The following is a 15,944-nucleotide window of genomic DNA, read 5'->3' as shown; positions in this document are numbered from 1 at the left end:
GTCTTTCTGAGTCTGTCTTATTTCGTTTAACATGATGATCCATGTTCCATACATTTTCCTGAAAACAACATTATTTCATTTTCCTTCATGATGGACTAAAACCCCCTTGTCTGTACATGCCATGTTTTCTTTATTCATTTGTCAGTTGATGGGCAGCTTGGCTATTCTTGATAAACGCGAGTATGCATCGCCATTGTATGCCTATTTGGATTTTTTGGGTATGTATCCAGGATTGATATCACTGATTACATGGAAGTTCTATTTTTAGTTTTTTGAGTTTTTGTTTTTAGTTTTTCTTACTTCCACTGAGTACTGATAATTTTTCCATGTGGGAGGATCTTCATTAATTTAACACTTCTGCACTCTGCTCTTTTCTGGCTAATTAGAAGTAAAGAAATGAGTCCTGATGGATAGTTTTTGTAATTGCACCTGAGCACATATATTCTTGGGTGATGGCTGCTGTTGGAAACACAGTTGGTTTGCTTATCTGTGTCATATGATCAGGTATGTAGTTGTTTGGTGCTTCCTATGACTGGCTTAGTCAATTCACTTAAGTCTGACAGGTAGAAGTTGGTTGCTGACTGACACTACATATGAAAGACTTAATGTAGCACAGACTTTAGCTCTTTTTTTTTTTTTTTGGCAGTACTGGGGTTTGAACTCAGGGCCTTCTACTTCCTAGGCAGGTATTCTACCACTTGAGCCACAACGCCAGCCCTGTTTTTTTGTGTTAGGTTTTTTTGAGATAGAGTTTTTCGAACTATTTGCCTGGGGCTGGCTTTGAACTGGGGTCCTTTTCAATGTTGTCTCCTGAGTAGTTAGGATGACAGGCATGAGCCACTGGCACTTGGCTTAGACTTTAGCTTTAAGAAAAATAAAGTGTTTCTTTTGACCTTGTTAGTTTTCCTTATCTCTTTATTGTTCTGAATTATGTACGAAAACTGGAGTAATTTAGTTGTCAAAGTTTTCTACCTAACCTACAACTGGAAGTTTCATTCTCCTCCTGGAATTCTGTAGTATCACAGTGTAGCCCTCCCACAAAGGGGTTTGTGTTTTATTATTTGGCTGTGAGTCCTACCTGCCACAGCTACTAGGGGTAGGGACATAGAAGGAGACGACATACTTTTCTGTGCATCCTTTATAGATCCTGCCAGGTTGAAGGTATTTTTTAAATTCTAAGTATGTTTTCATATTTTCTGACTTCATTTATTTCCTTGTCCCAAGTGCCAAAGACATTGGTACTGTCTGTTTAGTCTGCATGGTTAAGTAATAAATGTTAATTAATTTACAAGAATAACTAATTATTTTATATAAGAATAAGAGAATAAGAAGAATCCTTTAAAAGTAGTTGTATCTATGTTGTAGTCTCAGTATTCTCTCTTAATATTTTACTAATTTTTCATTTGCTGGGATTTATTATAATATTTTTCTCATGCTATAAAATAGCTTAATATGCCATAAAATATTATTACTAACTGACGTAAAATGTGAAAAGCCCTTTGTAAGCTCTCGGATGCAATTCAGCTATATCATTTTGTTATTAAGATTAAAAGTTTATGGAAGAAATTTACTCTGAAGATTACTTGGCTTTTAATAATATTTTCTAAATTATAACAAAAAGCAGAGGACTTACAGATTTTATCTCCTCTCTCTGCTGCTTTCTTTTCCACACACTGGAAAGTCTCCATTTGGTCTCTATTCTTCTCTTTCATAGATGATATATTCTTACCAGTTAATCATCCACAGTCAGCTATAGGAGATTGCTATTTTATGGTTGAATTCATCTGTTTGGTGGTTATGGTATTTTGGTGATTTATGGGTGCTTATGACTCACATACGGATACAAACGAGGGCTGTCACAGTCCTATCACCTTCCATCCTAGTTCACTCTAGTGCCTTCCCATTCATGAACCAAACCAAACAGACAAAAATCTATAAATGTAAAGCCAGTCAAACCTCCAGTAAAAAGGAACCCCATGACGGATAGCCCTAGGCAGGCTTAGGTAAACCAGCATACCTCAATGGCACAGAGGACTTTGAACTGCACTAGTTGCAGAAACAAAAATCAATATGATATTTAGACATTCTCATTATACATAGGTCCATCATTAGGAGGCATGTGATTTCCTTCTATCTCTCTAATTTACATTTTCCAGGCAAGTCTTTGAAAAAAAAGCTGCTGAAGGGGAAAAGAGAGGAAATATAAGCAAACGTTTATACCAACATTTCCACATTAGTTAATCATAAGGTCAGCGTTATTGGATAAATCATGGTTGACGAAAAAGCAGCTTACAGACATCAAAAAAAAAAATGCTAGTCCAAAGTTAGCTTGTGAAACTCTCAAGTGCTGGGAAGGACACATAACATAAACTGGAGAAGATAAAAATATTCCTTGGCCTTTGATGTATATATTATACTTGAGATATTTCATGATGAAAATTATTGGAAAATAGTAACATCCTCAAACTATGATTTTAACACTGTTGTTTAGAGCAGAATAAAAATGACTAGTCATAATTGAAAGAAATGTTAAAGGAACACATAGTGATTTATATGAAATGAAAACATTTCCATGGCTAAATTGAAGAAACATAATATTTTAGGGCAATTAAAAATACTCCACTGCCAGACTTCTGTCAATTATACTAAAAATAAATAAGGAATATATAGAATTAAAACAGCCAATGGTGATTACTGAAAAAACAGATATTATTATGAAACTTCATTCTTAAAAATAGTATATCATACTGAAATTAGCCATCTGGATGACAGCTTATTAATCTTATACTAAATGTTTCTAAAATAATGTCATAAAATGTTATAGCAATTTTAATTCATATCATGTAAGAGATGACCGCTTTGTGGTAGGGCAATATTCTTAATGGGTTTAGTACTTAAGAAAGTCTTTTGTAAATTATAATATGCAATTCAAGTCTAACCTTTAAAAGTAAAACTGGAAGGTTTCAGATACTCCAAAAATTATCTGGCATTAAAAAAGTTCTTAGAAGACACACCTGCTCCATAAAAGAATAAAGTAAACGAACTCAGTTTTCCAAAACATGCACTTTTAAATGTTAAGATATGTTTAAAACTTTTAATGATTAAAAGATTAAGAAAATGATTATAAAATATACTATTATTTCAATGTTTTAAATATATATAGATTTATAACTTTACACTTGACTCATTGCTCATATTACCATCTGCTTTTCCTATTTTCTCTCCTTGTCAGGAGATTACATGTATAAATATTTCTCTTGAAACTTTGATCTTGTCTGCAATGTGTGATAATTTTATGCTGACTCTGAGGAAACAAATATCTTTGACTTACCAATGAAATATGTCATAACTGGATAGCGTTCTGTTTGACAGAGATTCACCAACACATTCAAGGAATTCCTTTGATTATTAAGATGCTTATGGTGACATTTAGGTAGTTAGATGATATAATGTGCCTCCACCTAGAGGCAAGCAGTTCCCTGGCCTCCACATAACTGCAGGAAATCTCAAATATCTACTATCACACTTGGATGCCTTAAAGATTCCACTAGATGCAAGAAGATCAGATTTCTCATTTTCATGAGCTCTGTGTTTATACATTCCTGGCTTCTCAGGAGAGCCTAGCCAGAAACAACAACCCTAGCAATAGTTCTAAAGCTGAGAGTATGCCTAGAACATTTAAGAAATATATACTAGTTATTCAAGACTGCCATAACAAGTACCCCAAACTGAGTGGCTTAAGCAACAGAAATTTATTGTATCATCATTCTGGAATTTAGAAGTCTAAGATCAAGGTCTCAGCAGGGTTGGTTCCTTCTGAGGCTGTGAGGGAGAATCTGTTCCATGCCTGTTTCCTAGCTTCCTGGGGTGGTAGATGTATCATCTTGATCTCTGCCTTCATGGTTGTATTTTCATTCTCTCTGTTGCTTGTCTGAATCCAAATTTCTCTTTTCATTAGGACATGTCATATTGGATTAGGGACTCACCCTATGGCTTCACTTGCAATGACATAAATCTGAAAAGACACTATTTCCTAATAAGTTCCCCTTTTGATGTACAGGAATAAAGGATTTCAATATTTGAATTGGGCTGTGGGTAGGGACACAATTCATTCCATAACTGAATACCTAAGAGGCCATGAACAGGGCGAACAGGGTGAAGTGCAAACAGTGGTAAGGGATGAAGTCAAAGAAGTAATAGTTAATTTGATCATCCCTCCTTATTCATGAAAGGACACATCTGAGACCCCTTATGGATGCCTGAAATTGTGGGAAGTACCAATCCCTATACATACTATTGTTTCCATAAATATACCTGTGATAAAGTTTAATTTAAGAATTAGTCTCAGTGAGACATTAACAAAACCAAGAAATAATAAAATAGTTCTACAGTGGATTGTAGTAACATTGTCAACATCACTACTCTTGCACCCTGAGGCCATTATTAAGTACAACTAAGGTTACTTCAAAGTAAGCACTGATAGTGTGGCATTAGATCTGGTAACCAAGATGGCTACTCAGTTACCCATAGGTAGATTGAATACTCTGGACAAAGGGATGATTCAAGTCCTAAGTGTGAGGAAGCAGGATGGCACAATATTTCATCATACTATACAGAATGATGCACACCTGAAAACATATGAGTTATTTATTTCTTGAACTTTCCACTTGATATATTTGGATTGCAGTTGACTGAAACTGTACAGTGCAAAACCAAGGACTAGGGGAGACTATTGTAGATTGTTGAGGGCCTAGGATCATCATAAGCTTTTTGGTTTTTACTCTGAATGACATAGGATTTTTGAATGTCAGAGTAACAAGAACTAATTTTGAAGAGAATAATACTGGCTGGTGGAGAATAGACTGTAGGTTGGCAAGCATAAAAGCACAGAGACAGCATGCTAACATGGATATCCATCAGGAGATGATTGTGGGCAGATAGCAGCAACATTAAAACTTCTGGCTGGTGGTCACATTTAGAATTTAGAATTTCCAAGGCAGATGGGATAGAGAGAGCATCCAAAGAAATTCTAATATTGTGGCTTGAACAAAAAGAAGCAGATAGTTGCTGTTAAATGAGATGGGAAATGTGTGGGTATAGCAGAGTTAGGGGGTGAGATCAAAAGCAGCCTGGAATGACCAAGTAAAGAATTGCCTCAAAAACAAAGGAAAACACAAAGAAATAGCACTAGAGTACTATGACTTTGTATGCCCAATAATATTACCCTTGTCACTATGCCCAATGAAGTACATTTACTTTATTCTATTATATTACTTTTGGGAATCAAATATAACAGTAAAATTTCTACCAAACATAATAAGCTATTCTACTAAATAAATTATGAACACTATTTATATAACCTGAAATAGTAAACAGATGAAATTGTCAGGTAACCTGGGAAACAGTCTCTGAGAGTCTTTGCCTGTAGGAGGAAACCACACTTGTGAAAAGTGACAGGGAAAGAACTGGAAAGAGGATGCATTTGAACTAGAATGTGTTATTTTACACATTATCTATAAGAGAAATTATGCAATGAAAAAAGCATTGATTTTCCAGAAGCTGGAAAAAACGTATTGTATCTGAATGAGTGGATGACATACTGGTTAGGAACATGGGCCCTTGTGTCATTGGCTGGGAATGTATTGTATCTTAGAACAGAGTGCTACATTAGTGGATCACCAGTGTAGTATAATCTTCTCTGTTAAAATCTATAAATCACTGTAAAGTACATTATTTGCACTTTAAATTTCCTTGATCTTAGGGTTTTTCTTTGCGTTCTGCCCTATGTTTTTGTGGTACTTCTTTACTTGGTCATTCAAAACATGAATCCTGTTTAGACAGTGGTCATTATCATCTTCAACTCATCTCTGCAACTTTACTTTTTCTTCAATTATGAGGTTTCATTTATATTAGTCACCACTTAACAAGAAAGTAATGACTACTTACTACATTTCAGAGAAAAGAGCCCATTTGATCTTTCTAGTTCTTCTCTCTCTCTCCCTTTTTATTTTTCTTGCCATGGTCTAACAAACAAAGGGAAAAATACAGTGCAGCATGATACATTGACCTACTTAAAAAATACACAAAGGATTTTTACTGTCTTATTAGTGTGTTGAAATTTCCCCTCCCACTTATTTATATAACCTCTGTAAACAGCACACAAACACAAGATTATTCTTCACTGGATAAAGATAGCCTCTTTTTAATGTGATTATGCCTCTTTGCTGAAAGTAATATTTAGAAACATTCAAATAGATAAGATTGTTAATGAGTGTACTGATGTTACTCATTGTTGGTGTAGACATTTGAAGCAGGAATTGTTTATTTTGTTTAATACCTAGCTTATCTGGTATTAGTTAATTTATTGTTTTATTGTTCATTCAACTGAAATTCATTATTGAGTTTCTATGCAAGTCAGGGATTGTAGAGAATGAAACACAAAACTTGCTTTTGGCTTGTTTATGTCCCCATGGGAAGCTCTAAAAATGCCTTAGAGATATCCACTCTTAAGACAGAACACACTTGTTCATAATCCGATGAGGCTTATATAGGATATCTATGTTTTTAAGGCTGCTCGATCACCCCAGGCTACTTTATCCCTGGTGTTAAGCACCTACTACCTTTGCCTGCATTATCAGCCATCATTTTTCCATGGTTCAGGATAGGGATATCTGTCTGAGTCTCATTCCTGACTCAGTGGACAGCAATGGTAAAATCCAAGTAGAAGAATCTGGGAGTCAAATCAAGTTGGGGAAGGAGGAGAGAGGGACAGGATAATAGCTAGTATGTTTTAAGGATAGATTTCCAGAACAGAGAGTCATAGCTAATGAGTACCATTCAATATCTTAATCATAATTTGGGAGACAAAATGTCCTTAATTAGAAAAAAGAAAAAAAAAGAGTAACGAGTTGACAGCAGAAGAATCATGAGTTAGTTTTTCAGTGATTTCTAACCTCAAAAGTTTAGAGCATTGGTTTACCCCTTCACCCAGGTATTTTGAGAAGCTACAGTGTTTTAAACTGCTTAACAAAAGACTTCAATATATGAGGACAAATTTGTATTTGATAACTACAACATGCCTCTGTTGGCCCTTACAAATTATTCATTATGTATGTCTTTAGAGTGGGTATGTCCGGGAATTCCTGAGCAAACTAAGGTAAAAGAGACAAGTTGCCTTAAATTTGACTGTTGAAGCCTCCCCTAGCATGGAATATCTCTGCTGTTTTTCATAGACTGAGGCACCAGAAACTTCCTTAGGTACTCTTTTTTTGGTGGTACTGGGATTTGAACTCAGTGCCTTGTGCTTGCTAGGCAGGTAGTCTACCATTGAGCCACTCTGCTGTCCCCTTCGGCATTCTTTAGCCTCTAATACTCCAATTTATGAACTTTCCTTCTCCCTTGTCTGCTGATCTTACATCAACTCCTATTTATGAGGCCATTTTCTTCAGTTCCGGCACATATCGCCTTGTTTAAAGCACTCCGTGAACCACACATTTTTTTGACCACATCCTCTGTGGCATAGCTGTCTGCTCAAACTGACGAGCCCAATCTACTTTGTCTACTTATGACACACTCGGTTACAATAGAGGAGGGCCTTTAATCCTATAAACTGATGTGCATTGGTTACATTTGCATTCTTTACTATTCAGAGAACATCTTCATTTCTTTCCAGGGTCGTCGTTTGAATAGGATAGGAATTTTACCTGTGTTGAAGGTGGGATCAATAGCATGCATTAACCAACCACTGTTCCTTCTACACTTTATTCCACACTATTTTTACATTGTTACATGATTGTAAACAAACTGCAAAAACTCTTCACATTCCAACTTTTCCTACTGTATTACGGCAGAGGGGTGAAATATGATACACTAAGAATGTGTTTCTTTGTATTTTTATTTTATACATTTTCCTCATGCTAGCTGGAGCTTACGTCACAATGAATTTAAGGTGTTCTTTAGATACAGATGACCAAATAAATGTATGTAGCTGGAAGTAAAAGTTGGAATTGAAGAAGAGAAACAAAAAATGACATAAATATTAAAAGTTATTAGTATAAGAATGGACTAATGAGATTATAAAGGATCCAAGCATTGTTCAAGAAGACTGAAATTTGATGTGAGGAAAGAGTCATCATTGTCTTGGGGAGTCTGTGTGAGAAAATTTAATAGAAGCATAATGTCTTTACAGAACTCTTAAGAAAGGCAGAGGCACTGGGGGACAGAGAAGAGCATTGAACATGGATGTAAGAAAGGACATAGCTGTATTCTGCCCTCTTCTGTCTTTTAAATATCATTCATAGTGGTAGCTATGTATTTTTCACTGCTTGTCAAAGTATTTATCAGAAAATACTTGCTAAGTTGGTTGGAAAATATTTAAAAATCAAATACAGAATAAGACAATAAAATAACATGCAGCATAAAAGGCTGTGTATTAGTATAAGTAAATAGTCAACAGTCTATAATATTGCATTTTTTTCCCAAAATCTAACTTAATAATACTTTTGGGGGGGCTTTTTATTGGGTTTTGAAGGCAAGACAGGACTGAGGCAGAACTCGATATCAGGCTGTCATTAGCTCTGTGCAGATTTTGCTGCACTCCAATGAGATCATAGTGACCTCATCAGGCTTCTGAGTGGTCTGTGTATAGTGTGGCTAGAACAAGGGATGGAGCTATAAGTATTTATTTTTATAAACATATTTTATGTATGTCAGCCTACTCTTTTCCTTTGAAAGCTCATGAAAATAACACCTATTCTAGAAAGAAATGTTCCCAAACTGAACATCATATTCCTGAAGACGACTGTAGTGAGGTCAGGGTGGCTCAAAAGGTATCAAGAAAGATTTGATAGGGTTTATTGAAGGATTTAAGGAATTTAGTAATGTTCCAAAATGGTATGAAACTTTTAGCACAGCTATTGATATTTGTGGATGGCTGTGTTGTCAATGGACAGAGATTGTGTCAAAGGATAAAGTCATGGTCAGCAGAATTTATCCTGATCTTCTCAGCACTAGAGACTTCCCCCATGAACAGGCACAGGAGCTTACAGTTAGCTAAATCACTGTGGGTATTGACCTTTTACTCCGGAGAATGCCTGAAATTGCCCTTCATTTTCTCCTTTTGTCTCTCACAGGTATTTGACTCTCTTGTTTTCTTCTTCCTATTTATTTTCTGTGTGTTCTCATTTCTGGGCTTCTGAGCAATACTATTGGCTTCTCTAAAATTGACAGTGTAAATTAACAGTATGTTGGGAACTGGGTTAAAAGATCCCTAACTCAGGAATGAGGACATGACTTTAATAATGCATTGCCATAAGACTACTAAGCAGTATCCATCATGACCACGCTGCAGAGCTCCTGGTACAAATGGAAACTGTACACGTTACCTGATGCAAAGGAAGGAGTGCGGTTGCCTGTCCTCAGGTTGTTGTCCAGAGGTGACAACTTTTGCTTCTCTTCCAGAAAATTCCTTACAGGGGATTGGTATGGAAATGATGAATATAACTAATGGGGCAAAATGACCTTTGGAATCACCCAATCAACAGAGCTGGATCTTTTAAGAGACTGCAATATGCAGTGTGCTAGGATGTTCTGTCTCTTGGTAGAGCTCCTTTCGATTCTCAGCTTGTTCTATTCTAAATGAAATGCTATTAGTTTTTTCTTCCAATTAAGATTTGGGTCTCTGTGGGGTATGCAGAACCAGTAATGACAGTAAAGGAATCCCCATGGAGGGGGCAAATTCCGTTTCTTTCTTTTCTCTTTTTTTTCTTAAATTAAGCACATCAGTTCAAGTCTTTGTGTTCCCAAGTTTTATAGTCATAGCATGATGTCATTTTCATCTAAAAATCTTTGGACTGACTTTTATAAAGTTTTATATTTGTTTCTAAGAAAAATCTATTTCAGTGACTGCAGGCTCTGCTTTTGGCACAAAAGTTTTGCTGTGTTGTTCAATCCAAATCAAGCCATATTTTTCCACCTGCTGTCTAAGCCACAGTGTCCAAGAAGCTGCTGCTGTGGCTGGCCTCCTTGCTGACATGCTTATCCCTCAGGAAAGGCACCAGAGGGGAGCTCACACACTTAGCCATGAGTAGGGATTCTCTCAGAAAGACAAAGAATATAAATTCCCAGTCACCTTTTTAACTAGTGAGAATAAAAGTGCAATACCTTAAGCTTACAGGGAATAAGGAGGAAAGAGGGGAAAAAAGGAAAATAGAAGAAGTGATGGAATTTGTATTAAATTCTAAGGATGGTAATGTGTATGCCAAAGGTGAAATTTTTCTTTTGTTTCCAACTTAGAACAGGTGAAAAAGAAGTCTATAGTATTTACTGTTCCAGGAAAATGAGTTTTGTTCCCAATGTAATAAAATAGAATCTATGGGATTCATTCTTTTCGGTAGATGAACTTAAACTTTTGATTGAATTTTCTGGTGAGAGGTTCTCTATAAGAAGAAATAAAACTCACTCTGCAGGCATATCTTAAAAACACTTTAAGACAGGACACTGATGTCCTGCCCATAGTGAAGGAGAAACCGGAGACCCTCTCTGGGTGTGGGTGGATTCTGGCTCAGAGTTGCTTTGTCTCCACAGCATACCTGTCTTGAAATGCAAGATTTTTGGAACTGGTATAAGTTTAGGGAGTTCTAAGGAAATGACTGAGGGGCTTCCAGGAAACAAATCACCCTGTGATGAGTTTAACTGATCTTTCTACTATATTAGATCATCATCAATGTGAAGAAAACTTGCACCTCAGAATATCATTCACTACGAGTCACAGGAGAACATTTAGAATTAGTTATGAAAGTGGCAAAATACAGTTGAGAATTCCTTTTAAGATCAGTGCATGTACATGTTTTGTTCATAAAGATAACTCATGGGCTGAGAATGGTGGTGTACATCTCTAATCCTAGCAACTTGGGAGGATGGATGAGTCATTGCTCCACTGCTTCTTAGCAGTGTGACTGTCAGCAAGTCATTCATCCTCTGTGGTCTCCACTACCTCAGTCCGTCAAGTGAAGACAACAATGGTTCTTCAGAAGTTGTGCGTTAAGAGCTATAAAACACTTGGGCTAGGGCTGGCCTGGGAAAAGTTCCTCTTCAGGAAAATTCTATTAGATCACATTTTCCTAAGGTGTAAAATACATCTGAGTGGGTTGGGTTCCATGAGGGGAGAGACCTGCACACTAAGGTGGGTAGCGGGTAGCAGCCTACAGGAATGGACTGGATGATCAGATCCTCTGAGATGGTGACTAAGTCAGTAGAGGCCTGATGCTAGGATGCTAATGTATCATAAAAGAAAAGAAAAATAGCCTTTGGAGAAAAAAAGGCAAGGAAATGAACCATGTATAGATTTACAAATAATCAACTCAATTTGAAATTGACTGAATTTTCCCTCAGCAAGATAAAGTTTTCAGCAACTGGCTGAAAGGGCAGCTGATATAAAAGCAACATGTTATAGTCTCATGTCTGAACTTTGTGGATTAAGAACACACACACACACACACACACACACACACACACACACACACACACACACACAGACTTATCCACATGGTAAGTTCTTATCCTAAATGGACAGGAGCTGTTGGACTGAGAAGAGTATGAGAAAAGCCTGGATAGGCAGTTGAATTGTCACAGATAAAACTATATCAAAGTGCTCTCATTTTCACCTTAGCTGTGAGGCATGGAAAGGTTCCTTCTTACCTTGAGAGTTGAATGTGGCTTTATTGACACAGAGCATAGCCATTACTATAGTTGTTGCCAAATTTTCTAGAGCACAGCTCTATTGCCATTTTGGTCCACATAATTCTTTGTTATTGGGGACTAGTCCACACAGTATAGGAAACTGAATAGCATTCCTAGCCTCTATCCACTAACATCTCTCTACCCTTAGTTGTGACATATAAAATTATCTCCCAGTATTGATAAATGTCCCTTGAGGGGCACAATCACCTCCAATTGAACCACTGTTCTAGAGTATAAATTCTTACTATATAAATGTCTCTTTGATGATAATATAGAAAACTGAAGTATAGCACCCTGCATACAGTATTGGTAACTTGTGGAAAGGAAGATATAGGAGATGGGCTAAAAGGTAAGAGAAAAATTGAAAATGACAGGCAAGTGAATTTTGGAGGATTGGCTTTCAGAATTTTTACTTATACTTTCTTTTAGAATCAAATCTAAGTAAATGTCATTGACATTCAAGACCTGGCTCTTGAAAATGGATGTAGAATATATTCTGATAGCAGCTTTCTATTTTATCTAAAATATTGCCTTTCATTCTTCCTTATACATCCTATTTCCCAAGTACTTAATCACATTTGTTGCTCACCTTTGGATGGTCTCCAAAGTCTGGGGATGCTGATAAAAGGTTGAAGAGTGTAGAGACCAAGAAATTTCTAAGCTAGAGTAAGATATCACAAAATTTTGCTAATAAGTGCTATAGTGAAGTAAGGGATTTGCAAAGAAAAAACCAAAACATTGATTGAGGGAAGTTCTTGCATTTAATCTTGAATTTAATAAGTTGTAGTGCAAGATTGTACCTTAAAAGTTTCTAGATGGAGTAGAGAAATGATCTACAAAAAACTATAAAATTAATATGAACAAGTAGATGGTAAGGTAGCAAAAAACTTGCTCTGCTGTCACACTTATTTGCTGTCCTGATTTTACTCTTAAGCAGAGTTTTATTTAGGTTTCAGAGTGAAAAAAATCATATAAATATTTCATTCTCAGGGAAACTGAGAGTCACAAAAGATGTATTTCCTCTATCTCCTGAAAGTTGCTTCAGTTGTTCCAAGGCTTATTGGCAGTTTACTGTAGCACTATCTTATGTTACTTTATGTTGTCACACTCACAAAGCCTTCACTGTTTTAATAATTTGGATGATTTATAGGTTTGGATATGAAAAGCTTTGTCATCATTGTGTGATCTGATTCCCAAACTTATCTTTTCCCTCTGAGTTAGGATTTGTGCCTGTGATTAATTCAGCAACTTTAACTGTGAAATGTTTGCCCTATAATGAGTTCCCAGGTGACAGGCAAACCCCATCTTTCAGGTAAGATAAAAATTGGTATGTTTTCCTTCACTAGGGAGCTAATGTAATAACGGGATTCAATCCATGGTTACATCAGGATAACAGATCAAGTCCCCAAAGTACATCCTAAAATGAGACTGGACTTAGGCTGCTTCTCCTTCCAGCTGAAAAATGGGAAAGTCATTTTGGCCTTCTCATTATTCACTCTGTGCTGTCACTTGTCTTATCCTAGAGCAGATTTCTGGGCTGGGGACTTCACTTGTTTAGTATATAGTAACTTATCTATGAATCCAGTTCCTAAAACTTTGGCTACACTGGCCAAACAAGCAAGTTTGAGGTAGGAATACTTCAGCATGTCTTAAATATTTAAGCATTCTAGACATGGAGCACCAATACTTTTTCCTTTTATTTTCTCTCTTTCCTTTTTTGATTTTTTAGTATGGGTTAGCTGCAGCCATTTGTTCACCAGATGTGAATCCAGTAATTTATGATAAGGCATTTCTATTATTTTTGGTTGATATTATTATTGATATTTGCTGTGGAGGTATGTTTTAGAAGTGATGCTGAGAAAGCATCTGGTTAAGTTAGCTAGTCTGGCTCAAGAGGTGATTCCAAGGCTCATTAACTCAGCCTTCCCATCATCCAATAATGGGCACCCTAGAGTAACTGCCCAAGGAACAAACACAGTACTTACTGCCTATTGCCTTTATGTAGAAATCTTTAAAAAATCAACCTGTGCAAGATTGTTTCAAAACTATCATTGTTTACTTGCTATTTGCATAATTCAGCATTTTTTTATAAATGCTCTGGGTAGTAAGAAAATAAAAGTTGTTATGTATCCTATATACATTACCTACCAGAACATTTTAAGGAAGGCTTAACTGTAAAACAGAATGACTCATTTCATTGAGGAATAGACTGACATTTTAGTGACTTGTCATAAATAGTGCAGTGGGACTAAGTAAACTGAGTTTAATGGTGAGTTTTACAAGGTAGTTTGTTCTTTCTTTTTCGTGGACTCAATGACCTTTTCCTGGGAGACAGGTATTTATGGGAAATCTACATTTCTCTTTTATATTCTTCCAAACCTTTAGCTCACTAACTAGGAGCAGAGGAGTCAAGGGGAAATAAAGCAAAAAAGAGAGAGAGAGGGATGGAGAAAAAAGTCAGCGGGGAGGGAGGGAGAGAGAGAGAGAGAGAGAGAGAGAGAGAAGAGCTTTCACAAAGCAAAAAGAAACACAAAAGACAGCTTTGTTTCTTTGAAGGGAAATATTAGAGGTTTTTTGGGGAGGGGGTGCGAGGGGATAATTAGCAATAAACCAGAATCTTGATTCTCCTGCCAAGACCCCATTGCTGCTCGGTAAATGATACCACCAGCCACGTCGTTGTTTAGCCAAAACCCTTGGCTTCCCCTTTATAACTCTCTCCTTCACTCCCACCCTCACTGGTCATTTTTCCTCCATGGGTTTTCAAAGTATATCCCATCTCTCTGTCCTAATGTAATACTCTATCCTAACCACTATCATCCTTTTGGCACTATAGGAAGCTGCCAAAAAAAAGATGCTTCCTATCTACTCTTGTCGCTTAGAGCCTGTTCTCTTGAGTGTAGTTACAGGATCTTTGTGAAACTAATTCTTATCATGCAATTCCCTGGCAATAAAATGACAGTAAACAGTAAAATGACTTCTCAATGCATTTAGACTAAAGACCGTAAGTGACTTTAAACATTAGACATTATTATATTCTATTACATTATATGCATATATGTGGGTAAGTGCTGTAAGTATTCTATATGTGTGCACACACACAAACAACATGTGTGCTATACATAGCAGTTTCCACAGTGCACTCTTAGTGGCACATTCAATTATCTGGATTTTCTATTTCCCATAGATTTTAAAATGAGACTTAATTAAAGTGTATTTTTATACTAATGAGCAGAAAATTTTAAGATGTTGCAGTATAAGATGTAGGTTTCTTAAATTTTCCTGACTTTCGTTTATAGTTGTTGATTGATCTAGTCATTTGAATATTCATTTGAATGAGAGACATGGTTGTATGCTAGGCATAAGCTAGAAGTTAAGAACAAAGAGATAAAAGATAACCCTGGATGACAGGGAGCCTTGTTTCCGTTGTGGGTGTAGCTATAAATAGCAAGTCTTTAGATACTAAACTTTGATTGTTGTCATAGCACAGCAATGATGATAAAAATCATATTAACCATAACAGTACTAATAGTAATTTATAGGCTTTTCTGAATGGCAATTATATCCAGATTTTTACGTGCATTATCATTGTACACTCATAGTCACCCTTAAGGTAGGTATTATTATTATTATTATCCCATTTTACATGTGACAAAACTGAGTTTGAGAAGTGACTTGGACAATGTGGCACAGCTAATAAGGGCCAGGGAGCAATTTTTAGCTGTTTCTTTATACTTGTAACCCTCACTCTGTCATATAATGACAAATAAGAAATAGGAATACAGAAAAAGAAATTCCAGTGGCTTGCATCTGCATTTCTCATAAGATTACTGTGAAATTGTCTGTTATGACTGCCATTCAAAATAAAATAAGCCATTTCTTCTTAGAAAAAGACAAAAACAAACCAGTTGAAATCGTTATCTCAAGGACATTTTCCTTGACAAAGGCAGACATTTCTGTCAATGCACATGGGAAACTTCACACTTGGTCATCATAACCAAGAAATGAGACAGGCCGAGAAGAAGGCATCGCTTAGTTTGCTAGCAAGGTAGAAATAAAATGTTTATGGTTAGAATGTGTGTGTCCCCTCAGAATTTGTGTTGAAATGTAATACAAGAATTTTAAGAGATGGGACCTCTTGGAGGTGGGTCTTCTAGGAGTATCTAGGTGCCATATAAAAAGGGTTGGTGGGGGGCAATTCTTACATT

Source organism: Castor canadensis, chromosome 14 (assembly GCF_047511655.1).
Source record: "Castor canadensis chromosome 14, mCasCan1.hap1v2, whole genome shotgun sequence".
Taxonomy (NCBI): Eukaryota; Metazoa; Chordata; class Mammalia; order Rodentia; family Castoridae; genus Castor; species Castor canadensis.
Note: the sequence above shows the minus strand (reverse complement) of the source record.